The following is a 27,491-nucleotide window of genomic DNA, read 5'->3' as shown; positions in this document are numbered from 1 at the left end:
CTTAGCCCTTTTGTCACTGATTTAATCATCTTATAGGGGTGTTGCTTACTAGGCTGACCTGATGTGACAACAACACCATGTCCCGGCTCTTAGCATCGCCTCGGGACATCCGGACATACATCTGCGTGCCGGTTAGTTAGCTTTATCAGCGGCTCGCTCTGTTCAGGGGTTAAGTGAGAGAACTCATCAGCAAAGTTGGCCAAAACAATAGAGTTCTCCCATCTGGTCGGCACCATACTTATCTTTTCAAAATGGGTTTTCCCCTTATCAGGTGGCACCCTAGCCTCATTAATTTTTGTGATAACACTGACTAGGTCTGCTCGCCTATTGTGGCAAGCTGTTAGCATATCAATAGCCTGTAACTGTGTTAGCTCACGTCTACAATAGTCAATAGCATCCTTCCTCCTGTGTGGCCAGTAAAACTCTTTCATGATTCTATCGACTGTCTTCCTTACCCTAAAATGTCCACCGAGGGGTATCTTGTGGGCCAGGTTAAGAATCTCATCCCCATAAATTTTTGGCACCACCCCCCATTCCTCATCTGCGGGCAGGGTACTTGGTCTCCATTTCCTCCTTAGTACTCCCTCCTTCACATAATAGCCCACTGGCTCCCTTTTTAATTCTGCTTCGGAGAGAGCTGTCTCCGTCAAAACCATCAGCTCCTCGTCTCGCTCCTGTGCCTGTATAAATTCCTTCCTTGCTAATGATAAGTCTACCTCCTTCTGTTTCACTACGCTGCTTCTCACTTTCTAACTCCTCCTGGTACAAGGCTGGTAAAAACATCTCAGCTAAATCTATATTCACTTCGGCAGCCTTTCTGGACATGCACCGAGTCACTGCGCAAACGGGATAAACCTGTGAGTCCATGGGCGGGGCCTCAATGCTGGCAGGCTGGCTTGTCAATCTTACTGCTGGGTACACCTCTCCGCCGGCAAGGTCATTACCGAGTAAGACCTCCACGTCTTCCATCGGTAGTTCGGGCCTCACCCCAATCGTGACCGGTCCGGAGACCAAGTCACTTTTTAGGTGTATCTGGTGCAAAGGTACTGCTTCGGTCCCTTTTCCAATGCCTTTTATCAGCCTGACCTCCCCAGTCTGAGTCTCTGAACTAAAGTCTAACACACTCTTTAAGATCAATGACTGACAAGCTCCAGTGTCTCTCCAGATCTGTACTGGAACCGGGTTTAACCCCTCCTTCACCGACACCAATCCGGCCGAGATAAACTTCTTGCGCCCTTCCTGAACTCTATCAGACCTCTTCTCCCCTAGCGGTTTGTTTGCCAGCTCAATACAGCCAGTCAGAACCGTCGTTTTTCCTTTCCCCGTCTCCTTCTTTAGGGCAAAGCACCTGGACGTAAAGGACCAGGGGCTTTCCCACAATTATAGCATACGACCCCAGGAGACTTCCTACCAAACTGCTCCCGGTCTTCCTTATCCTTCTCACTAGTCCCCGGCTTACTTTCTAACTTTTCTGGCGGACTCTCTCCGCCCTCTTGACTACCCTTCTGGTAGCTTTTACTTGGGGTAAACTTCGCTTTGTGTGTTAACGCGTATTCATCCGCTAACTTAGCAGTTGCGGCTAAGGTTTCTGCCCCTCTCTCATCTAGATAGGGCCTCATACCTTCAGGGACACAACCTTTAAATTGCTCAATCAGTATTAGCTGTAACAGTCTGTCATAATCCCCATTGACCCCTTTCGAGGCGCACCAACACTCACAATACATCTGCATCTCACGGGCAAACTCTAAATATGTGTGGCCCCACTGCTTCCTCGCATTCTGGAACTTCTGCTGGTATGCCTCCGGGACCAACTCATAAATCCTGAGTATCGCCTCTTTCACCACACCATACCTCTGGGCATCTTCTGCAGACAATGCCGAGTAAGCTTGCTGGGCTTTTCCTTTAAGTACGCTCTGAAGCAAAACAGCCCACTTATCCCTCGGCCAGTCCTGACTTGCAGCGACTTTTTCAAAGTGGAGAAAGTACCGATCAACATCGGCCTCCTCAAATGGGGGAACCAGCCTAACCTCCTGGGTCGCCTTGAACCCTCCACCTTGGTTCGGCATGGGCCCCTGCGCTAGCCTCATCCTTAACTTCTCCAGCTCAAATTCCCTTTCCCTCTGTTTCTCTCTCTGTTCTCGTTCTAACTGCCTGTCCCTCTCTTCTCGGTCCAGCTGTTTTATTCTCTCTTCTCGTTCCAACTGCCTGTCCCTCTCTTCTTGTTCCAGCTGTTTTACCCGGAACTCATGCTCGAGTCTCAATTTTTCAATCTGTAGCTGTACTGCTTCTCCACCAGGTTTGCCCATAGATACTACCTCCAGCTCCCCTTGGGGAAACACACCTTTAGATACATAATGCTCAATGATAGCTCTGTGCATCTCCGCTCTCCTCATTGTCGACTTCCCCTTAAAAAGATTCAACTGTTTGGCCACAGTTGCCAATTCTGATTTCCTAGCAACCTCTAATGCCTCCAAGGTTGGCACCTTTAGAAATTCCTCAATCTCCATTTCTGCTGTTTGCCCTTTCTTTCTTTCGGGAATTTTAACCCAATCAATTTATTCAGTCCCAAATTTGGCGTTCAAATCGCGGACGAGATCCCCACTTATGTTACATATCCCGTAACTGGGTTGCCAAACCAGCAGAAATGGACCACATAGTTGGAGTCTGGTTTAACAGAAACTAATAAAGTTTTATTAAAGAAATAAGTAACACAATCCTCTAATCGTAAGGATATAAATGCAACAGGTTAGCAATGATAAAACACACATGTACACAGAACTAGGGTAATAGGAATCAACCAAGCTCTATCGCAGTCTAGGGGTAAAATGATCAGTCTCAAGTGACACAGAGTTCAGTTCAGCTTAGTACAGTTCGCAGTAATCGCTGTTGTGCCATTGGAGAGAGAGAGAATGCAAATTTTGTTTCAAACAGACCTTTGATGTTCTTCACAGTTAGCTTTCGGGCGAACCCTTTTATGTCTTCTGTGGTCACCGACTGTGACCTCTCCATTCCGGATACGACCGTTCTTCCGCGGTGAACCCAGCACCCAGGCAAGGGCGGACACACACACCAGGTTCCCACCAATCGTCCCTTTTCACCCTGTCAATCTATGGTCGGTTCCCTCGAACCAGACCTCCAACTCACACCAACTTGTGGGGGCGCACCGCTCTTCCAGGGTCTCGTTATCTCGTGATCTTGTGGTGTGTGTCGTGCCTTAGCGAACCTGTTCTTTTTATCCCCCTGCTGCGGTATCGCCTGTCCATCAAACTTCAAACAGTTCAGGTTCAAAGCAACCGGTCTGTCAATATTCTGAAATGTATTTCTTTCTCGTTAAACTCTCTCTTCTCTCTTATTAGCATTTTGAATGTTTCTCCATTGTCTCCCTTATCTCTCTCATCAGCATCAATCTTCTGAAAACTTGGTTTGTCGTCACATTAGTTAGAATCATTGAGATTCATTAGAATAACCTTTATTACTGCAATTTAACCTTTCATATTGCAAAGGCAGGAGGAGAAGATGGCGGCGCAACACAGCACGCGCAGCTCTCCGGTGAAATGATATCGTATTTGTAAGTAGGATGCCGTGCGCAATTCTGATTTGATGGAGACAGACGTGAGAAGCTGCGGAACATCTGGAGAAAACTTCTGAAATGCCTGGTTCGCTGCCACTGCTACTGTGTGATCGAGAATCTCTGGAGGGAAGGCCCCAAAATCCCCAGCTTTGCTTGCTGCTGGCGACCGAGGCTGGGGTCGAAACGTTCGACAGAGATGGTGCCCGGTACTAGGTGTCAGAGGGCTGATCGGAGGCTCGAAGTTTTCGGACGACTCAGAGTCGGGCATGGCAGGGAGAGTTTTCTTCCTTCTCCCGTCTGCGTGAGATGTGGGACTTTCAAGAGACTTCGAACTTTTTACTGTGACCATGGCCTGTTCTTCATCAAGTTATGGTATTGTTGCACTGTTGTAACTCTATGTTATAATTATGTGGTTTTTGTTAGTTTTTCAGTCTTGGTCTGTCCTGTGTTTCTGTGATATCACACCGGAGGAATATTGTATCATTTCTTAATGCATTACTAAATGACAATAAAAGAGGACTGCATGTCCTCATAATCTAATCTAATTTCTCTAATTAGATCCAGTATTATTCTCTATTTAAAAGTTTTTCAGACAACCCTTTTTATTTATCCCTAGTTAGTTAGAAAACTAATTGAACTTAAGTACTATGGTTAACTTCAGTTTCAGTTCTGGTCAATATGTCTACAAATTTAAATTCAGTTTCAAAAATTATACATATACACACACAGCTTAACTCCTTTCATGACAGTTCTCCAACATTACAACTTTTAAACAAAGTAAAAATCGTTCAGTAACTTATCAAAGTCTTAGCAAAAATAATCAGTTCTTCCAGAAAATCAAATTCAGATCCTTCGAATGAAAATAAATTTATACATCCAACCATATTAAATCCTCTACATCATTAAACATTTTGTTCCTGTGCTGGTTTTTCATCCTGGGTGGCTCACCATCTTGTTTCTTGGTTCATTGGATGAAATTGTTGGTCATCCCTGGAAGGTCAATTCACAAACTTATATTTTAAAAAAACCTGACCAAGTCCCTTGGTGTGATTCAACAGAGCTAATTACCGGTTAGACAGTAGAGTTTTTGGACACTTGTCTCTGCCGATACTGTCTCGTTATAGCTGCTGCTTGTTATAGTCATAGCTTCAATGGATCTTTTATTGCTAATCATCTCTCCTCCAGGAGTTTTACCCCAAGGGTTTCAAGTAAGTAGGGTAGAGATGCTCACTACTAGTTCCACTTTTAACAGTTTATATCTTTAGTTTCTAATAGTTTGCTGCATTTCTCTTGCTTGTCCGTGCCTGCATCAACCGTGCTTCATTCTCGCAAATCTCTTTTTCTCCGAAGTTCTCTTTTTTCAAAAAAAAACTCAGTAAACCTTGTCTTCATCCTTCTACAGGTGGAGCTTTCTAACGTTACATCTTTGGGTTTAATTAACCTGGGTTACATAGACCATCAAGATGCCATCTGACTATGGTTCTTCCTTCTGTGCCACTTGGGGGTTTATCTCCAATTTATCATTGATGTTCACTGAACCAGTTCAGAGAATGAGTCTTCTGATAAACAATGGTCATCTACAAACCTGCTCCCATTCCACAATATTACCAGAAAACAGCAAACATTCATGAAGAGACAATGGAACTTAACGTAACTTTCCACTTATTGGGAGCCAACTTTTAGTTAAGGCAAACCTCATATGATATCACACAGTGCCTACAGCACTATTTAACAAGGATGCTCCAATCTTAAGACTTCAGCTCTGGCACAACACTCATGATTTGTGATCCTTACCGGCTCCTAGGAATCCTTCACTCCTCAAGGAACAGAATAGACAAAGGGACCTGGTGTCTTTTATCTGGAGCTTTTGGAAGCCCAGTGAAGATAGCACAGGAATGTCATGTGACCCACACCTGACCTGGGACAACTCCTGCAGTACTTTGGGAGATTTTACATCGGCCTCATCAGCTACCTCAGCGTCCACTGAGCAGGAAGGGGAATGAGGCATCACCATCCCCAAAGGCCTGCCTGAAGAAAGAAGATTTGGGACATCCTCCGGGGATTTTCATTAAGTTGAGTTGAGAAGAAGCATTTGACTGTATGTTTTGATGTACATGACACAAATAAAGTTAATTTTTAATCTTTAACCAATGGAAAGTTATTTGTTTCCTACAACTTTATCCAGAAGATTATTTTAACTGCACAACTTTGAGTATATTATGGCATTTATCACTTTGGTAAATTAGAGGGATGGAAGGTCTCCATGTAAATAGTCAAAGGTAAAATATAGAACAGTGCCGTCATAGATTAATTTTGAACATAATTTTCTAAATATTCTTAAATAAACAGATGTATTTTGTATATCATGTTAGAAAGTGAACATTTCAACAAACTAATTATATTTTATGAGGGTATAGTGTATGAGGACATACTGCGTAGTAGTTGGTACTGTCGCCATAGACTCTAGTGACCCAGACCTCTAGAGACTCTCGATCCTGGACTTAGCTGTTTCCAGTGGACTTTGTGTGTTCTCCCTGTGATTACAGTTTCATGCCAAGTGCTTTTATATTACTCATTCACACGCTGACCGAACTTTAATCTCCCGTCACTAACTTCCCATACCCTTGAGAAGTTAGTGGTGAGTTGCCTTGAAGCACAATAGTCTTAGAGGTGTGGGTATTGACAAAATGCTCTTAGATAGGGGCAATGAGGAAGATTTGATGAGCATGTGAGAGAGAACACATAATGGGGGAAGAAGTGGCGGAGGAGGCCTGATGGGATTGCCTTAAGAGTGTACATGACTCGATGTTTACAACAGATTCAGATTCAGATTTATTTATCACCGTGAAATGAGTAAGACAACTGCGCTGTTGCGAAGAGTGTTATATGAGGTCATTCTTACCCCTAGCCATTAGGCTGTATACTGAGACAACCCATAGTCGGGGAAGCAATGGCCCCTCATGTTAGACTGTTTGGGGTAATTTATTTTGTATTCTTTCCTACTTCTCTTCTAATGTTTGTATATTTGTATATCTGCGCACTTGTAATGCTATTGTGAGACTGGAATTTCCTTTGGGATGGATAAAGTATCTCTCTATCTATCTGTGATTCGCCTTAACAACTAACACAATCTAAGGAAGTGCTGGGGGCAGTTTGCAAGTGTCACCAAACATTCTGATGCCAGCATAGCATGCCCACAATCCTAGCAGAATTACTCAAGTAACAACAACAACAAATCGAGACCCGTTCTCACACTCCCACCAACCCATTCACTCACACGTATACAGACAGGCCTCTAGAACCAAGGCAGGCAGCCTCCTAGCCTCTGATACCGGGACAGGCTGCCACCTGACCTCTTGTCCTTAGCTCCAGACTCTCAGACTCACAGACATTAGGCTTCCAACGTCCAGTCCCTGGGCCAGACTCACAGACACTGGCCTCCAGACAAGCTGACCCAAGGGCTTTAACCTTCAGGCCTCTACCTCCAGGCTGACTGACCTCTGGACTTTGACATTTGACTTTGCCCTTCAGGCTTTGCCAATCTCTGAGTATCAGGGATCACGGGTTTTCAACCTTTGGGATTCTACATCCGATCTCTCTGACCTCTGGAATTCAAACTTCGGCTTTGCCCTCAAGACTTCATCGACCTATGGGTATCGCCAGTCACGGAACTTTGACCTTCCACTCTCAATGCCTGGACTTGCATGTATCTCCAACCCTCATAGCTCCCACATGAATGGACCTCCAACCTGCAACATGCCAAACTGGGGGTCACTGGTCTCAGTCCTTTGTGCCTGCTGACCCAGCCTGCGGAATACCCGAACTTCAACAGCAGAACGTTCCAACCTGGACTCCAACCTCCTGTTCCTGCATGGTTTACTGCCGCTGACATCTCAGTCTCCCTCATTCTTGTCCCTAAACCCTAACTTGACCCCTAACTCCCCATACTGTCCCCAAATTCATCTCTATGAACCTAAAAAAACACAAAGTCTGAGTCTGCACAGAATTCCAGGGGTGTTACAACATTCAAATCTGAACATGGCTTACTTCAGTTCTAGTCCTAAATGTGTCTAAGGGGCCTACAAAATTGAATTGATGAATAAAGATAATTGATTAAAGATATAGCATTTGTAAATGAAAGCATTGAAAATTATTGAATGATTTAAAATTATATAGTATATCCTGATAAAGGGGTTCAGCCTGAAAAGTTAACTGATTATTCCCCTCCATAGATTCTATCTGTGTTGCTGTGTTCCTCCAGCATTTTATGTGTGTTGCTCAAGAGATTCAGCATCTGCAGAATCTTGTGTCTAAAATTATTGAATTGACTGTTTTAAATATATCTAAATTAGCAATGGCCAGCCAGTCGTGCAGTGGCATCAGCAGCAGACTTTGAGGCCAATGGTCCTGGGTTTGAATCTGGCCCGCGCCTTGCATGCTTTCCATCCGTGCTGGGTTCAGCGTCGAGCTAGCAATTCAACCTCATAACAAATGCTAAGGGAGCAGCAAAGTAATGATGCTTGTTGCACCACAAAGTGTGAAAATGGAACAAAAACATATTAAGAATACCAGCTCCTGCAGCCTCGTCCCTCTGCTGAACTAGAGAGAGAAGCAGCCCTGTACTAGTTCTAAGTTGTCAGTGCAGAATGCCCAATGTATGTGGTGGGGAATTATCACTCAGGCTCTTTGTTGAACTTCATGAATTCCATTAAGCCTTCAGAGTGGGAGCTATTTTGGCAGAATGGCCGTAATCCACAGACCATGAGTTCAGTTACAATGTAGACAGTTATACAGGGATGTAATCTGGGCAAATAGCGACACTTTCTTCAAGGTCTGGCCATCTTTAAAAAATATATATGGTCACTTGCACTCGTTCTCCTTTGCTTTGGGCCAGAACTTGCCACTAATCACAGCTCTGATGGAGTCACCTTGTTTGTAAGGTGCTTTCCCAATTCCAAACATCAGCATCATACATGAGGCAAGGCAGTTACATGATGGAAGGCAGGTCAAGCCCACCTAAGGAACAGCTACAAAAAAATAGTGTGACAGCTGTCTCATTCAGGCCTGCTAAAGACTTTGAATGTTTCTAAATGGCTCAGTTGTTCAAGAATATTAATAATCAACTAAAAATTTTGAAACAATTCTTAAACAACTTTTAAAACATGGAAGTATAATTAAAACATAATAAATATCAATAATTTACCTTATTGGATCTAACACTGCATATTGAAACCAGTGGAGTGACTGCTTTTGCTCCCTTTAACCAAGCACAAGGCAGAATCCACTGTTCAGATGGAAAGTCGATTCCCACCAGATGCTGCTGGATCTGCTGAATATCTCCAGGTCGAGTTTCATATGCAGCAGTCACACTGAAATCCCAGCAGCCTATAACAGAGTAAAGTTTGAGAATTTCAATGAGGTTACTACTAGAAGGACACTTGTGTCAAAGTAAGGAATTTTATTTGAATTGGAATATGCAATCTACACGGCACAGAAGCCTAGAGTTTCAAAGCATTAAGCAAACTCTGCAGGAATGCATACAAATATATAAATCTTCTGACATTCCCGCTCAGTCAGGAATATTGACGAAAACCTACTGCTCCAAGACCTAAGAGAGAACTTAAATAAAATGTTGAGACCTTCTAAAATATCTCTCCTCCTGAATATTACAAGCATTATTCTCATACATTTATCTTTTTGTTTCCAAGATGGGTATGTGACCAACTAATCCATGCACATATTTATCAGCCACTTATTTATTAATAAAAGTGGCCCCTTTGCTCTCTTATCAAATCATGCATTATTTCTTACAGGATGTCCATATCCAAAAGGTGAAACTGAAATGTGTGTGAAATGCAACAACTATTTTGAACACAGGCTACTCCCACAAGCAGCAATGTTTATAACCTGGTTGTATTTATATGGCAAAGGATTTTGATGTCCATCTAAAGCTGTGGATATGTGGCAACTATTTAATTCAACATTCAAGACTTTACATCAAATAGTCCAGCACTCATCAATACTTATAAAAGTAAAAAAAAACTATGTAGATATAAACTCTTGGAGTAGAAGCTATGATTTCAACTATCAACACTCTAAAATAGTGCCTGATCTATGTGTAAGTAAAGCATGGTGAACACTGTACAAATTTTCACCTTAATTTTGTTAAAGTAGTACGGAACAAAAATCTGGTTTGGTCATGATATGATTATATACACTGATTCCAAATTTGTAACCCATTTTTTCTTAGGAGTTTTAAAAAAGTAATTTCGTCGTCGTGGCTATCCCTTGAGTCGAGGATGATGACGGATCATACATAGACAGGAATTTAACCTGTCTAAGTATGATCAGTGCAAATCTGCCTGCCACGCTTTATATATCAATACGCTCACTCAATACATTGAATATTTGGTAACAGCCCAGTTAAGTCACATATATGCACAATGTGACAAAATTACAGCAGAGGAATCTTGGTGCTTTTCTGCTCACATATATATTTGCATTTGCCAATGTGATTACTAAACCACAACAGAGTTAATTTCAGAAGTATTTTGATTGGTATAAAGTGCTTTGGGGATATCCCAAGGCAGCAGGTTCCAATCATGGGTATGCAAAGATATTTGACAGTGTAATTTAGTTTAAATTTAATTTTACCTGGAAGGATGATTAGCAGTATTTTGGGATCACAAAAAGTTAACTATTTAATGAGAGCCTGCTGAGAAAAAAGTTGCGAGGCTCTGTCCTATATTAATGGAAGTCTTTCATTTATTGTACAGAGCAGTTCTAATAAATACAGATGCTTTGTTAAGCATACAGTCTTCTAAATAATGGGTGTTAATGGCACAGATGTCACAGCTTTTGAATAGATCACGGCATGTTCAAATTTGAGTAAAATTTAGAGTGGTAAACTTGTTTTGGAGTAATTGTCAATCAGAGTGATAATATCACTCAGAATTACAGTAGTTTTGAAAGCGATCATTTGGTCAAATTTCATTTATTTGCATCCAGCCAAGAGGTCAAAATGCTTCCTGTAAATGAATCGTATTTTAAAATATTCTTTTAAAAAGATACATTAGTGATATCCCTTGATTAGAAATCTGGGGTGCCCTTTGATTTTACAAAGCTGAAAATTAGGAAACCAGAGTTTCATTAACTGAAAATGTAAAAATTTGTGTAGAACCATTATCCAGTATATTGATGTACAGTGTGTTACTAAAACTAAGAAAATAATGAAAAGCTTTTAAAATGTATGTTAGTGCCCAATTTTATTTCAGCTTTTCTGTAGAGCTTTATATGGCGACGCTACCGCCCTCTTCTTGGAGTGTGCCTGATGCTCTGCTCACAGTACATCCTAAACAAAGCAAATCCCTTGTGCGCACTCAAACATGCAATGTTTTCAAGCGTACTTAACCTGAGTACTGAAACATAGAAACATAGAAAACCTACAGCACAATACAGACCCTTCGGCCCACAAAGTTGTGCCGATCATGTCCCTTCCTTAGAAATTACTAGGGTTACCCATTGCCCTCTATTTTTCTAAGCTCCATGTACCTATCCAAAAGTCTCTTAAAAGACCCTACTGTATCTGTTGCCACTGTTGCCGGCAGCCCATTCCACGCACTCACCACTTGCTAGGTAAAAAAAAACTTACCCCTGACATTTCCTCTGTACCTACTCCCAAACAGCTTAAACCTGTGCCCTCTTGTGGCAGCCATTTCAGCCCTGGGAAAAAGCCTCTGACTATCCTTAGGATCAATGCCTCTGTTTTAAAATTGGCTTACTTTTCATTGTGGACAATCTGGCACTTATACTTGGGGTTATTAGTGGTGGTGTTGCTAGTTTGTGATATATTTCCATTGGTTATCTAGTGACATAAACATCACATCCTCAGAATAACACTTACCTAACCTGGACAATATCACGTTCTGCATAACAGCCCCTGGAGGAGATTCGAACTTCATCCCCATCGACCTCCTCCATTGCTGTAAAAGAGCAGATAAATGAGAGGATTTTATTTCCCTCCTTGACCACAGCTACCTCATGAAAATGATATTTATTGTATTCTTCACCAGCAAAGTTCATCTCTCATATTTCTCTAATATTAACCAACCACCTTTCAAGATGGAATCACATAAACGTCACGGTGAAGATAACACCAAAGGAATTGCTGAATGTGATTAAAATTCATCCAACACAATACATATTATTTCACCAGTCTCCAATTAAGGGAATATCAGATGTCCATTTCAATACAAGATCCATTCTCACAGCTGAAACATTGGCTAAAGCACTGGATGAAAACAGCTTTAAAATGTACCCACAACCATCAAGTATAATGTAACTACTTTTCTGGTCTCACTGCAAGTTCTGGATCTCATTTCAAAGGATAAAGGGAAGCTGTGGAATGTCACGAACAGAAATGCTTTCAGTTTCCTCACTTGCTTGCATCCTTGGTGATGTGCCACCTACCACGACCACAATTGTGATCCCAGAGACTGGAAAAGTTTTGAGGCATATGGATCAAATGCTGAGACTAGCTTAAGTGAGCATCTTGGTCAGCAAGGACAAGTTGGGCTGAAAGGACCGTTTCCGTGCCATATGATTCTGTCTTAGAACAAGCAGGAAGTCACCATTTCCAGGTGTAGTCAATGTGACCATGACAATGACCTTATGTGTATCTGACATTTTCCAGATGGAGATGTTTGCAATGTCGTGCAACTCTGTGCAACATAGTGACAGGTCATAGAGGATCTCTTCTGAAAGACAGCTGACTGTTTCCCCTTATCACCAGAGTCAAGCAAAAGAGAATATGCAGCTTTGAGAGAGCTGCAGTTTTCCCCATGGGTCAGCAGTGGAAAGCTTCAAATTCAGGGTATCAAAATGTTGGAAGATGTATACTTGTCCCAACATACTGATGCAATTAGGAAGAAGGCACAACAGTACTCTATTTCATTAAGAGTTTGAGGAGATTTGGTATGTCACCAATAGCTCTACCAAAGTTCTCCAGATATACCAAGGGGAGCATTTTGACTGGTTGCGTCACTGTCTGGTATTCAGATGCCAATGCACAAGATTGGAAAAAGTTGCTGAGAGTTATAAACCCAGTAATCTCCATCAGGGGCACTAGCCTCCCACCATTGAGGACTTTTTCAAAAGGTAATGCCTCAAGAAGGTGGCATCCATCATGAACCCTCACTATCCAGGACATGCCTTCTTCTTAATACTACCAAAATGGAGGAGGTGCAGGAGCGTGAAGACAGACACCCAACATTTGAGGAATAGCTTCTTCCCCTCCAACACCAGATTTCTGAACTGGATGGATAAAGAAAGAAAGATTCCCCACCCCTTATACAAAGGGAAGCTTCACATCACCCTTACATTATTCATTATAGCCCTTCCTTATTTCCAATATCTGGGTAACTATTGCATGTGACTTGTTATCTTGACAGAAAATCCTTGCATATATTTTCCAAGTAGCTATTGACTCTCCTCCGAACATTGTCTTCATCTGGATTAAGTTTATTTCTATTACCTTGCGTCTATGGGCATGGGGTGGTGCATGGAATCAAACTGATAGTCCATCTTTGTGCATGTTTATGGAAAAGACCAAATCTGTGCCAAAGGGCTTTCCACAGCCACAGCAATGTGCTTGTGACCTGTAACGCAGGAAACACATTCACTGTAGCAGCTTGCTACAAACAGCACAATATAATCAGCTGTGAAAATAGTGGCATGTGAACTTCTGCTGTCATCTGAGAAAACAGATTCAACGTCTCACCTGATTGATGGTGCTGATTAACGGTGCTGACTACACTGAAATGTCAGACTAGATGAAACTAAACACAGCCAAAAATGATTAATACCTTCAGGCTTAGTTTCATAAATAAGTGCACATGCCTAGCTTATGTAGTTTCAGGAATTCTATATGTCAGGAAGTATGACATAAATGGTCAAGATTATCGGCAAATGTGGCCCCAAATCCATGCAACATTCTTCACGGGTTTGTCAGAAACAGTAATTTTTTAATAGTGTAATTATATATAAATCCCCTAGACTGGCTAAGCAAAGCAGCTAATTTTTGCTAACCCCCTTGTTATACTACATTTACATAAAAGTTGTGAGAGCAAGTATGCTTCAATAGAATTACCTCTTGCAATTTTTCTGAACAAATTATAGCTGGAAGGCCAAAGACATTCTTTGTTTGCTGGTGACATGCATTGAAATGTGGCCATTTATTTCTTATTTTTAACAGTGTCTTTACTTCAACTGTGCATGATTTGTTAAGTTATCTTGCATTTTATTGTATTGAAACTTTCCGGAACCTATCATCTCTGCTTCAGAAAGAAGCTCACTCTAGCCTTTTTAAAACGCAAACAACAGGAATTCTGCAGATGCTGGAAATTCAAGCAACACACATCAAAGTTGCTGGTGAACGCAGCAGGCCAGGCAGCATCTCTAGGAAGAGGTACAGGAAGGGTCTCGGCCCGAAACATCGACTGTACCTCTTCCTAGAGATGCTGCCTGGCCTGCTGCATTCACCAGCAACTTTGATCTGTGTCACTCTAGCCTTGATCATCCTATCATGTTTCCTTGAACACCCATTCAGACTCTGAGCCCCAGGTTCTCACCATCTCATTCACTGTAGTGAACTAGCCTAATGGTACATGACTGTATAACAAAGATCATCGACTGACCTGCTCTCACTGCACATGGCCAAACAATTTTTAAAAATCCATTTAAAACCAATGAAAATATGAAACACCAATAAGCATGGGAAAACTTCAAAAACCAATTAAAGTAATAAGTAAAGCTGAATTGCTATTATTCTTCTTTTGCCCATTATAGACATACGAGGGGTGATTGATATGTTCGTGGCCTAAGGTAGAAGGAGTCAATTTTAGAAAACCTAACACATTTATTTTTCAACATAGTCCCCTCCTACATTTACACACTTAGTCCAGCAGTCGTGGAGCATATGGATTCCTTCTTTGTAGAAGTTGGCATCTTGGACCTCCAGAAAGTGCCCACAGCAGGGTTGATTAATAAGTTTGTGGCCTAGGGTAGAAGGAAATGAGTTGTACAGCTCTTGTTACGTGCACATGCAGTTCAGCTCTTCGAGTGATTTTGCGGAAAGTTTGAAGTTAATAACTCATCTCCTCTACCTTAGGCCAAGAACTTATCAATCACTCCTGCTGTGGACCACTTCTGGATTTGTATGCTCCACGACCGCTGGACTAAGTGTGTAAATGTTGAAAAATAAATGTGCAAGATTTTCTAAAATTGTCTTCTTCTACCTTAGGCCACGAACTTATCAATCACCCTTCGTATATGTACTTGTACTCTCACTTCACACACACACATGTTCACAGGCTCAGATACAAGAGTCTGTCCCCATTGCCCAAATCTGCTTTCAACTCACTTGCTATCCTGCCCTTGCTCCTTGTTCCTGCATCTCAGCTGCACACCTCTGTACCTTCCTGCACCTCAGCCTGTCTGCATAACTTCCCACCATCCTGCACCTCAGCCTGATTGTACACCTCTGCATCTTCCTGCATCTCAGCCTTCTGAACCTCACACACCACTCCACCTTCTGAACCTCACACACCACTCCACCTTCTGAACCTCACACACCACTCCACCTTCTGAACCTCGCACACCACTCCACCTTCTGAACCTCGCACACCACTCCACCTTCTGAACCTCACACACCACTCCACATTCTGAACCTCACACACCACTCCACCTTCTGAACCTCACACACCACTCCACCTTCTGAACCTCGCACACCACTCCACCTTCTGAACCTCGCACACCACTCCACCTTCTGAACCTCGCACACCACTCCACCTTCTGAACCTCGCACACCACTCCACCTTCTGAACCCCGCACACCACTCCACCTTCTGAACCTCACACACCACTCCACCTTCTGAACCTCGCCCAGGCTGCATATCTCTCCATGGTCCACATGTCCATCCTTCCCAAGCCAACTGCACTCTGACCCACTTTACTGCACATCTGGTCCACGATCCCAGCCTGCAGTCACCTAGCTTAAGCTATATACCTGGCTGAACCCACGTGGAGCTGGAGTGGATCAGAATTTAAAGTTACTATGTCCAGGATTTTGTCAAATTCTGCTTCCAGTCAGAAATCTAAGACTATTACTATACTTCCTTAATCATGAACCTGTGGACTGACTTTGACACAGACCAGTTGTTGGCAAATCCAGTCTTGGATGATCCAAGTAATATTTATTTATTTATGTATTTGTTGATGAGCAGCGTGCAGCAGGCCTTTCTGGCTCTTCAAGCTGCACTGCCCAGCAGTCCCCCAATTTAATCTTAGCCTGATCAGGGAAAAGTTTACAATGACGTATTAACCTACGAAATGGTACATCTTTGGAATGTGGGAGGAAACTGGAGCACCTGGAGGAAACCCATGCAGTCACGGGGAGAATGTATAAACTCCTTACAGACAGTGGTGGGAAATGAACCTGGGTCGGGTACCAAAAATGCGGAACAAATGTTAAAATTTTTTATGATGAAAGCACAAAGTGAACAACATTTCTAACAACAGATCCCCCAACATTTGGCCAAATCTGGCTTATTAATGTGTTTGTATTATTTAAAAATGTACAGAATACTCTGAGGAAACTGCTAGTATTTGCTTCGTATACAAGTTAACCTCCAGTAGTCTGATTTTGTGCAGGATAACCACGGTCAACAGAAAAGTCCACAAAAAGATGAAGAGTTAGGCAGACAGAGAAGACTCTCCTCATCAGATGAGGATGAAGAAGACTTGAAGGTGAAAGCCAAAAGGAAAGCTCTCCAGGAGCAGGTAAACTGCAGCCATGCTTGTCCAGCCACTGGTGAACATAGAACGTACATAGAACATAGAATAGTACAGCACAGTACAGGCCCTTTGGCCCACATTGTTGTGCCGACCCTCAACCCTGCCTCCCATATAACCCCCCAACTTAAATTCCTCCATATACCTGTCTAGTAGTTTCTTAAACTTCACTAGTGTATCTGCCTCCACCACTGACTCAGGCAGTGCATTCCACACACCAACCACTCTCTGAGTAAAAAACCTTCCTCTAATATCCCCCTTGAACTTCCCACCCCTTACCTTAAAGCCATGTCCTCTTGTACTGAGCAGTGGTGCCTGGGGAAGAGGCGCTGGCTGTCCACTCTATCTATTCCTCTTAATATCTATCATGTCTCCTCTCATCCTCCTTCTCTCCAAAGAGTAAAGCCCTAGCTCCCTTAATCTCTGATCATAATCCATACTCTCTAAATCAGGCAGCATCCTGGTAAATCTCCTCTGTACACTTTCCAATGCTTCCACATCCTTCCTATAGTGAGGCGACCAGAACTGGACACAGTACTCCAAGTGTGGCCTAACCAGGGTTTTATAGAGCTGCATCATTACATCGCGACTCTTAAACTCTATCCCTCGACTTATGAAAGGTAACACCCCATAAGCTTTCTTAATTACCCTATCTACTTGTGAGGCAACTTTCAGGGATCTGTGGACCTGTACCCACAGATCCCTCTGCTCCTCCACACTACCAAGTGTCCTGCCATTTACTTTGTACTCTGCCTTGGAGTTTGTCCTTCCAAAGTGTACCACCTCACACTTCTCTGGGTTGAACTCCGTCTGCCACTTCTCAGTCTATTTTTGCAACCTTTCAATGTCTCTCTGCAATCTTCGACAGTCCTCTACACTATCTACAACAACACCAACCCTTGTGTTGTCTGCAAACTTGCCAACCCACCCTTCTACCCCCACATCCAGGTCGTTAATAAAAATCACGAAAAGTAGAGGTCCCAGAACTGATCCTTGTGGGACACCACTAGTCACAACCCTCCAATCTGAATGTACTCCCTCCACTATGACCCTCTGCCTTCTGCAGGCAAGCCAATTCTGAATCCACCTGGCCAAACATCCCTGGATCCCATGTCTTCTGACTTTCTGAATAAGCCTGCTGTGTGGAACCTTGTCAAATGCCTCACTAAAATCCATATAGATCACATCCACTGCACTACCCTCATCTATATGCCTGCTCACCTCCTCAAAGAACTCTATCAGGCTTGTTAGATATGATCTGCCCTTCACAAAGCCATGCTGACTGTCCCTGATCAGACCATGATTCTCTCAATACTCATAGATCCGATCTCTAAGAATCTGTTTCAACACCTTTCCCACCACAGATGTAAGGCTCACTGGTCTATAATTACCTGGACTACCCCTACTACCTTTTTTGAACAAGGGGACAACATTCGCCTCCCTCCAATCCTCCAGTACCATTCCCGTGGACAACGAAGACATAAAGATCCTAACCAGAGGCTCAGCAATCTCTTCCCTCGCCTCGTGGAGCAGCCTGGAGAATATTCCGTCAGGCCCCAGGGACTTATCCGTCTTAATGTATTTTAACAACTCCAACACCTCCTCTCCCTTAATATCAACATGCTCCAGAACATCAACCTCACTCATATTGCCCTCACCGTCATCAAGTTCCCTCTCATTGGTGAATACCAAAGAGAAGTATTCATTGAGGACCTTGCTCACTTCCACAGCCTCCAGGCACATCTTCCCACCTTTATCTCTGATTGGTCCTATCTTCACTCCTGTTATCCTTTTGTTCTTCACATAATTGAAGAATGCCTTGGGGTTTTCCTTTTCCCTACTCACCAAGGCCTTCTCATGCCCCCTTCTTGCTCTTCTCAGCCCCTTCTTAAGCTCCTTCCTTGCTTCCCTATATTCCTCAATAGACCCATCTGATCCTTGCTTCCTAAACCTCATGTATGCTGCCTTCTTCCACCTGACTAGATTTTCCACCTCACTTGTCACCCATGGTTCCTTCACCCTACCATTCTTTATCTTCCTCACCAGGACAAATTTATCTCTAACATCCTGCAAGAGATCTCTAAACATCGACCACATGTCCGTAGTACATTTCCCTGCAAAGCATCATTTCAATTCACACCCACAAGTTCTAGCCTTATAGCCTCATAATTTGCCCTTCCCCAATTAAAAATTTTCCTGTCCTCTCTGATTCTATCCTTTTCCATGATAATGCTGAAGGCCGGGGAGTGGTGGTCACTGTCCCCCAGATGCTCACCCACTGAGAGATCTGTGACCTGGCCTGGTTCGTTATCTAATACTGGATCTAGTATGGCATTCCCCCAGTCAGCCTGTCAACATACTGTGACAGGAATCTGTCCTGGACACACTTAACAACCTCTGCCCTGTCTAAACCATTGGAACTAATCAGGTGCCAATCAATATTAGGGAAGTTAAAGTCACCCATGATAACAACCCTGTTACTTTTGCACCTTTCCAAAATCTGCCTCCCAATCTGCTCCTCTGTATCTCTGCTGCTACCAGGGGGCCTATAGATTACTCCCAATAGAGTAACTTTCTTTTCAAAAATATCCTGTGGTTTTATGCTGGTTGGTGCATAACCTGGGCAGGATTACAGTGGAAAAGGGAAGAAAAAGGAACTGAGCCATATTGCCTTCAGTGTCGAGGATGCAAAGATGTGTGAGCGATTCTGCTATAATCTTCATTTAAGAACTTCACTTCTGCCATATTCTTATACCCAAAGAGGAAATCCGCTTTCAATAAACCTGAAAAATTCAGGGTGAACAAATCTATCCTGGTCCTATTTGCTGGCACTTGGCCCATAGCCTTCCATTCATGGTCATCCAAATGTTTCGTGAATATCGTGAGTATCTGTCTCCATCACTTTCTTTGATAGCATGCTCTGGATGAAAGAATTCTTTCTTAATTCCCCCCCTAAACCTTTTGTTTCTCACCTTAAGCTCTTGCCCTCTGGTCTTAGACATCTCTATCATATCTTTTGAAAGGTTCTAAGGATATTACACGTTGCAATGGGATCTGCTTTTATTCTTCTAGCTAGTATAGGTCCAGTCTACTTAATCTCACCTCATACAACAAACCTCACATACCTAGAATCAATTTGGAATAAGTGTACTCCTTCTATCACAAGTAATCCCTCTTTCCTTGGCTTTCTGAGCCAAAACACAGAGGCTGGAAATCTGATCTTAGGCAGAAACTGCTCAGGCAGGCCTAGCATCAACTTTGCACAGCTGATATAGCCTTTGATATAACATTTGCAACTCCATTTTGCTCTCTGTGATTTTTCCAGCAACTTCTGCTGTTATGTCAGCTACTTTGAATGTTGTTAATTTTCTCAATCACAATGAATACAGTGTTATCTCGAAGACTTGTATTCAACATCTTTAGTCAAACTTCCCATGCTACACAATTAATGGAATTCCAGTTGCTTCTTTTTATAACTCTAGTGTTTTCTGAGTTTACCCCAAAATATTATTCCTTGTCTTTGAAAGATTCCTTGTGTAATATGAAACAATCACACCCAAAAATGCTTGAGACCAATGTTCTACTATCTAGTAAATGATCTTAGATGTTCATCAGCTTCATTGGTCAGAGCACATTGAGTGAACACCTCAAAGACATTTCTGTGCTCTATGGCTGAAATGAAGGAACAATCTTTACATAAGTAGACCAATAGCTACACCAACAATGTGAATCAAGCTTACAAAAGGTTTAGTCGAATCAACGTAATCACTACTGAGAAGCAACCAGAGTGAACTTCAGTAACAGCCCAGGAAGTATATTATGTCCCTCCTCTCTCTGACAAGTCACCACACATTCACTGTGGGATAGTCTGCCACACCTGGATTGGTTTCTTCCATCACACTAAAGCTTTGAATCTTACATAACTTTATTTGCAAACTCCATTACCATCAAGATATTGATTGGCTTCTTCCGAAACAAACTCCTTCACTGCAGTGTGCAGGTACATAGTAAATCACTCATTCTCCCAGAGATTTGCATTAAACACTAGTTCTTTTCGTTATTTGAATATGAAGGTCCTTAATATAGAAAAAGAAAAAAAAATATTTATCGGGTTTTAATTGGAAACCAGTTTTGCATTTTCCTAAACCTGTAGTCATATTTATTGATGCTACGTTCCATTTCTATTACAACCATTTGTTTAATAACCATTGACTTTATCCTTTATCCTGACCTTTTCCTAAAATCCTTATTCCCAGGGGGTCAAGTAACAGGCAAGTTTCTAAAGTCCTGCCTTGGCAACAGACTACTTAAGTTGTAAATATTTCGGGCTGATCACATAATCAGTGCCATGACATAACGTTAGCAAGTCACAAGCATTACTTTGATTTACGGCAACCACAATGAATGTTCTCTTCCACTAATAGCCAGATTAAGGGCAATGTTAAGTTTCAAATCTTTTGTTTCCTTTAGCATCTCACAGATCTGGAACATCAATGGCTGTCTCCCCAGCCCTTATCACAAGGGCATCGTCTTCCAGTCTCCAGATGTGAGGGATTCCTTACTACTTTACTCATTCTTATAGAGACCCCTTATTGACCACCTTGGAACCCACCGACCATCGGTGACTATTCCCAAGTATTTATGTTGCCCAGCACAGAACTTCTTCTGCCTGGCGGGTTAGGAATTTAATGTGACTTGCTATCAGAAGTTTTAATGAAAAGAGGCTTTGCATGGATCTCACAATTTTCCATCCCACCTCCTAACGAAATAAAGGGGTATTAAAATTTTCCACCACAGTTTGTGCCCTATGTGCTTTGATCATTTTTCAGGACTGCTAAAGATAGGTTAAACATTGTTCAATAACTTGTAAAGAAATCAGACAATTGTAGTGGAGTAGATAATACTCACAAACTGCATGACGAACTGAGAAGTTCAGGCAGCATTTATGGAGGGAAATGAGCAGTTGTCAGTTTAGGTCAAGACCTTTCATCAGGATGAAAGGAAGAGGGCAGAGGCCAGAATAAAAGTGTAGACAGGAGCACATGTTAGCAGGTGAAAGGTGAATCGAAGTGAGAGGGGGAAGGTAGGTGGGGAGAAAAAAGGGGAAAAAATGGAATGGTGTAAGAAGCTGGGTTGTGGAAGAGGCAAAAGTCTGAAGAAGAAGGAATCTGATAGAAGAGGACAGTAGACCATGGAATAAAGGGAAGGAGGAGGGGATCCAGAGGGAGGTGATGGGCAAGGTCATGAAGCCCGGGGAGAGGAAGAGAAGGTTACCAGAATATCCTATCCATACCTTTTTTATGGATGTGCATCAGCCTCACCACATACACTTTCTGTTTTAATGCTTTTATTTTGTTTCAAATACACAATCGAATTAAGTGAACAAGGAGGTCACAAATCAAATGTAATACGTCCTTTAGTGACCTAGGCAATCATTTTGTTGTTCACTAAATAAAATGCTTTACCTCAAAGTTTCCAGATCCTTCCAAAGTCTTTAGAGTTTCAAGTTTCTACAAGACTGACTCCCGTGAGTTTTCTCCATGTGGATATTAGTAACTCCTTTTAACAGAGCACAGCGCCGTTTATTCCTGTTGTAGAGGTTTGGTTTCTAGTGAGGGGTTCACACTGGTTGGTAACTCTATACACATAAAAACAATGCAATAGCTGGCTATCACCTTCACAATATGATGGCGAGTCATTAATGTGTTACATTTTCTTTAGCTGATCTGCTGAGTAACTCAGCCCTTCATTTTTATTTATAATTGCTTTCATAGATGCCTTCCTGCCTACCTTTGTTGCTCTTTACGCTTTTAAGCAGTGCTCTCCCAACACTTACAACAAAGCGGCTGTGACCATCAGCAGCCGTGGACCTGAATACTCAAATCTTAACCCAGATCTCCATCTCACCATGAGTAACATCAGACTGTGCTGTCTTGTAGGCAACACTTCTGAAACAGAGAAGGCCAGGAGTTTATGCTTCCACAAATACAATTTCAGGGCAAATCAGTTAACAACTAGAGGATTAAGATACCCTCAAATGCCCTTTGAACTCTGGTATCTCAATCCATGTTGCTCTGTCTGTGTTTCCACTCCAAGACTCATAGGTTCAGTGCATCTGCTTGTGCTGGAGTGAATGTCAAATCCTCAACTACGTGACCTTGATTGGCTTCGCAAGTGTTGGCATTGATACACCCAAAATAATGCAGACATGCAAGACTAGAGTTCAATTCCCCATGGTCTGAAACATTTTGCAGACATTTAATAGAAGGGAATAGGATAACAAAGGCAGAAAGAAGGGCAGAGAGAATCAGAAACATCGTGGTGAATGGAAGCCAAAGGCAGGGCTGCAGGGATTCTGAATACAGAAGGAAGTTGATTTGATGGGTGAAGTGTGAGATAAGACAGAGAGAATAAAAGAGAAGTGATCAAATATGGCCCTTTTCCTAACTAGTACCATGGAAATAGTGAAGCACTTGTGCACAGCCACCTTAAACAGAGAGCTATCAATGTGTTGGAGAGTTTGTATGTAGGGAGAAATTAAAAGAGAATAGGAGGTCAATGAACTTGGAAGAGACAAAGCATTAGATGAATGAAATTCAAGGTTGAGATCACTGAGAATGAGAAATGGGTTGGTATGGAGGCTGGGAGAATAAAGGACTGAGGATATATCTTGCATTGACAACAGTTATCTAGGATTTTAAATGAATGATGTGCAGAATGGTTGTTCAGAGAAGAAGCAAGAGCCCACATTTTGTATAAAGGACCCACAGGCTTTAAGAGACACGCTTTAAGGAAAGGGGTTCAAGGAGTTCAATCTATTACCTGAACCTAGTCATCTTGTTAATGATAAGGTTTGCATTCTCGTTGATGCTAGGAGTGGAATATCAACATGACTATAGTGAAGTCATTCTTTTTCATGCCATATTTACATCATCAAAATAAAGTATGTACTTAGTAAATTCAACATTTTCAATGAATTTGTCAATCTAATTGGAAAACGTTAAGACACTCTTGTAACACGATCCTTACTCATTTTTAGCACCACCTGGAGATGTACAAGAATGTGTACATGCTGTGTAAGGCCTTGCGATTACACTACATAGATTTACTGAGCAAGAGGGTCCAGAAGCAGCGCCAGGAAATCAAAGAGCGCGATCTTCGACTCCAGGAGAAAACTCTTAAGCAGAAGGTGGAACATGTATGTATTAATGAAGAGCACTGTTTTGGCAAGGATAGTCATGCTTATTAGTTTGCTTTGTACTCTTTGAGAGACATATTTCAGTAAGTGCATATTTTAGTAGTATTTAAGAAAAAGTTAAGTTTGCTTTATGGTTCAAAATCATTGACCTTCCTCTTACTAATACCGTGCAACAGTCAACGTTCCACAGTTGATATCAATGTTTTATCATTGGAATTAAGTTTAAAAATTCAGTGCAAAACAAATTAATGATTTCTGAGATCACTAATTATTTTCGAGAGAGGAAGGGGTTTCTTCCAAGCCACCTGGCCCTGGATCTCAATACAGCTTTGCACTGAACAGAGATAAGGAGCTGATCAGTTGGGCTGAGGTGAATGTAGCTGCTCTTGATATTAAGGGAGCATTCTATTGATTGTGACTTTCAGGAGCCCAAGTAAAATTGTGAATCAAGGGCAATACTCCTTCACCCAGACTGTCACTGGAGAAATGCCTCTGAATGGTATCCTCATCCCAACAGGCAGCCTGACCAGTGACCTGCATGTTATCATAAGGTCAGAAGTGAAATTTCTGTATTCAAATCTATTTGCAAATCCTGAGATAACGAAACAGTCCATGTCTCCAGGTAGCAAGAACTGCATAATATGTAGATAGGTGTCGAAAAATGACAAGTAAAACTAAAGCCACAGAGTGACAGGCAATCCTCAGCAAAGGTCTCCAATTATCATTCTTTTGGCATTCAGTAACATTACTGTCAGCAAATCCTCCACAATCCACACCTCAGGGAAGGCACAGGGAAGCAGGGAGAAGGAGCTTAGCTTAACTACCCACACCTAAATCATAGATCAGAGAGCTGGTATCTTACAGTAAGTAAATGGCCTCCTGACACCCCAAAGTCTTTCCATCATCAGATGCGTGATGGAATCCTTTTTACCCGCAACTTCAATATGGACAATATTTGGTGGGGGGGGGGCAGGGTGTTGAGTGAAATTTGCAAATTGCAAGTGGGAAAAACAAGTAGATGTCTAATACTTCACATACAACAATGCCGGCCCATTTGTTGTTTGTCATCTGTATCAATGATTTGGATGATAATGTGGTAAACTGGATCAGCAAATTTGCTGATAACACAACAGTTGGAGGTGTAGTGGACAGCGAGGAAGGCTATCAAAGCTAGCAGTGGGATCCAGACCAGCCAGAAAAAATGAGCAGAAAAATGGCAGATGGAATTTAATGCAGACAGGTGTGAGATATTGCACTTTGGGAGGACACACTAGGAGGCCTAACTTGGAATACTGTGTACATTTCTGGTCATTTCCCTACAGAAATGATGCAAACATCCCACCTCTCCCAGAAGTTCCGGGAGTCTCCCGCATACTAATAGTGGCTCCCTGATGCCCGCAATTTATACATAATAACCTGGAAGTCAATTATTTTGAGTGTGAGCGAGCGAGAGAGCACGAGAGTGACCAAAAGAGAGAGAGAGAGAGCGAGAGAGAGCACGCCGTGGCAGAGTGTTCCAAAAAAAGAAAATATGAAACGTGTGTCACCCCAGACTACCCTGAAGTGTACCCCTGCCTAATAGGGGTCAAAATAATGACAGTGTTGCTTGTTGCACTGTTTGCAACAGTGACTTTTCTATTGCCCATGGTGGGTTAAGACTGTAAAAGACATGTTGAGGTGAGATTAACAGGTGTCATTCGTTCATTAGCATAGCTAACCTTATTTAAACTAGCTGGCTAACTGCTAACGAGCTACTCTATTGAAGACATCCCACCTCTCCCAGAAGTTCCAGGAGTTTCCCGCAAATTGATGGTGCTACCTCCCTGAAATGAGTTTTTGCAGGGTGGGAAGTCTGATGATGTTAGTAAGATTGAAAGATGCAGGGAGAAAATTTACAAGGATATTGCCAGGATGTGATGACCTGAGGTATAGGGAAAGTTTGAAAAGGGTAGGACTTTATTTCCTAGGCCATAGGAGAATAAGGGAGATTTGATAGAGGTACACAAAATTATGAGGAGTATAGATCGGGTAAATGCAAGCAAACTTTTCTATTGAGGCTGGGTGAGATTAGAACTATAGGTCATGATTTAAGGGTGAAAGGTGAAAGGTGAAATCAGTGGTGGAGGCGGATATGATAGGGTCTTTTAAGAGATTTTTGGATAGGTACATGTAGCTTAGAAAAATAGAGGGCTGTAGGTAAGCCTAGTAATTTCTAAGGTAGGGACATGTTCGGCACAACTTTGTGGGCCGAAGGGCCTGTATTGTACTGTAGGTTTTCTATGTTTCTATGTTTAAGGGGAATATAAAGGGGAATTTCTTCACTCAGAGAGTGGTGAGAGTGTGGAACGAGCTGCCAGCACAAATGGTGGATGCAGGTTCGATTTCAACACTTTAGAAAAATTTGGAATAGGTACATAGATGTGAGTGCTGCAGGTCGATGACATGAGGAAGATTAGCAGTTTGGTACATACTAAATGGACCGAAGGGCCTGTTTATGTGCTGTTGTGTTCTATGACTCTATGACTCACTGATTTCCTACCGAAATCAGTGAAATCATGCATGCTTTGAAACAGACTGCTGATTTTCAATAGCCATGATCAGCCCTGTTCTACTCAACATGGGGCTAACTACAGTTCTAGATTATGAAGCCACAAGTCCTCTTTTATTGTCATTCAGTAATGTATGCATTAAGAAATGATACATTATTTCCTCCGGTGTGATATCACAAAACACAGGACAAACCAAGACTGAAAAAACTGACAAAACCACATAATTATAACATATAGTTACAACAGTGCAACAATACCATAACTGGATGAAGAAGTCCCTGAGCACAGTAAAGTTCAAAGTCTCTCAAATGTCCCACATCTCATGCAGACGGGAGATGGAAGAAAAACTCTCCCTGCCAAGCCGACCACAATCCAACTCTGAGTCATCTGAAAACTGAGAGCTCTGATCAGCTCTCCAACACCGAGTACTGAGCACCATCTCTGTCTGAACGATTCAACCTTCTTCTCGGTCGCCAAAAGCAGGCAAGGTCGGGGATTTTGAGGCCTGCCCTCCGAAAGATTCCCGACCACACAGTAACAACAGCAGTGAACGGGCGTTTCAGAAATTTCTCTAGATATTCCTCTATGCTTTCACGTCCATTCTCCATCAAATCAGAATTGTCCACAGCCCCTATTTAACAGATACGATATCATTTTTCACCGGAGGGCTGCGCACACGCAGGCGCGTCGCCATCTTCTCCTCCAATGGTGTATTTAAGTTTATTAATGACTTGACTATTGTTAGCCAAATTAAAGGTGATGACAAATCAGTATATGGAAGGGAGATTCAAAATCTGGTTGAGTGGTGCCACAACAACAATCTCTCACTCAATGTCAACAAATGAACGAGCTGATTATTGACCGCAGGAGAAGCCAGAAGTCCATCAGCCAGTCTTCATTTGGGGAACAGAGGTGGACAGGGTCAGTAGCTGTTTCAGGCATATCAGAGGATCTGCCCTGGGGATTTCCTGAAGTACAGTATCATAGTGGATGAATTCAGTGCAAGGTTCAACACCTGGAATTATGGTGTTGTAACCATTAGTGAGACTCGGTTATGACGGGACAGGATTGGCAGCTCTATATTTTGGTGTTCCATTGCTTTAGAAGTGACAGAGCAGGAGGGATTAAAGGAGGAGAGGTGGCGTTACTAGTCAGGGAAGATATCATGGGAATGCTCTGTCAGGACAAACTGGAGAACTCAGCTAGTGAGGCGTTATGGGTGCAGCTGAGAAATAATAAAGGTATGACTACGTTAACAGGGCTCTATTACAGATCACCCAACAGTCTGCAGGATTTAGAGGAACAAATTTGTAGAGAGATTGCAG

The 27,491-nt window shown here is 42.3% G+C and overlaps 1 long non-coding RNA gene across 1 annotated transcript in view; it reads left to right on the top strand.

Annotated features, from left to right (window-relative positions):
- The window catches only part of LOC134350127 (uncharacterized), a 48,296-nt gene extending 31,981 nt beyond the window's left edge, over positions 1 to 16,315 (top strand). Inside the window, exon 3 of the long non-coding RNA XR_010018824.1 lies at positions 16,279 to 16,315. This is a non-coding gene — a long non-coding RNA (uncharacterized LOC134350127). The remainder of the gene's footprint in view (positions 1 to 16,278) is intronic.
- Positions 16,316 to 27,491: the final 11,176 nt, after the last annotated feature.

This window comes from Mobula hypostoma, chromosome 8 (genome assembly GCF_963921235.1).
Source record: "Mobula hypostoma chromosome 8, sMobHyp1.1, whole genome shotgun sequence".
Taxonomy (NCBI): domain Eukaryota; kingdom Metazoa; phylum Chordata; class Chondrichthyes; order Myliobatiformes; family Myliobatidae; genus Mobula; species Mobula hypostoma.
This window is presented reverse-complemented; position numbering and strand designations above follow the sequence as displayed.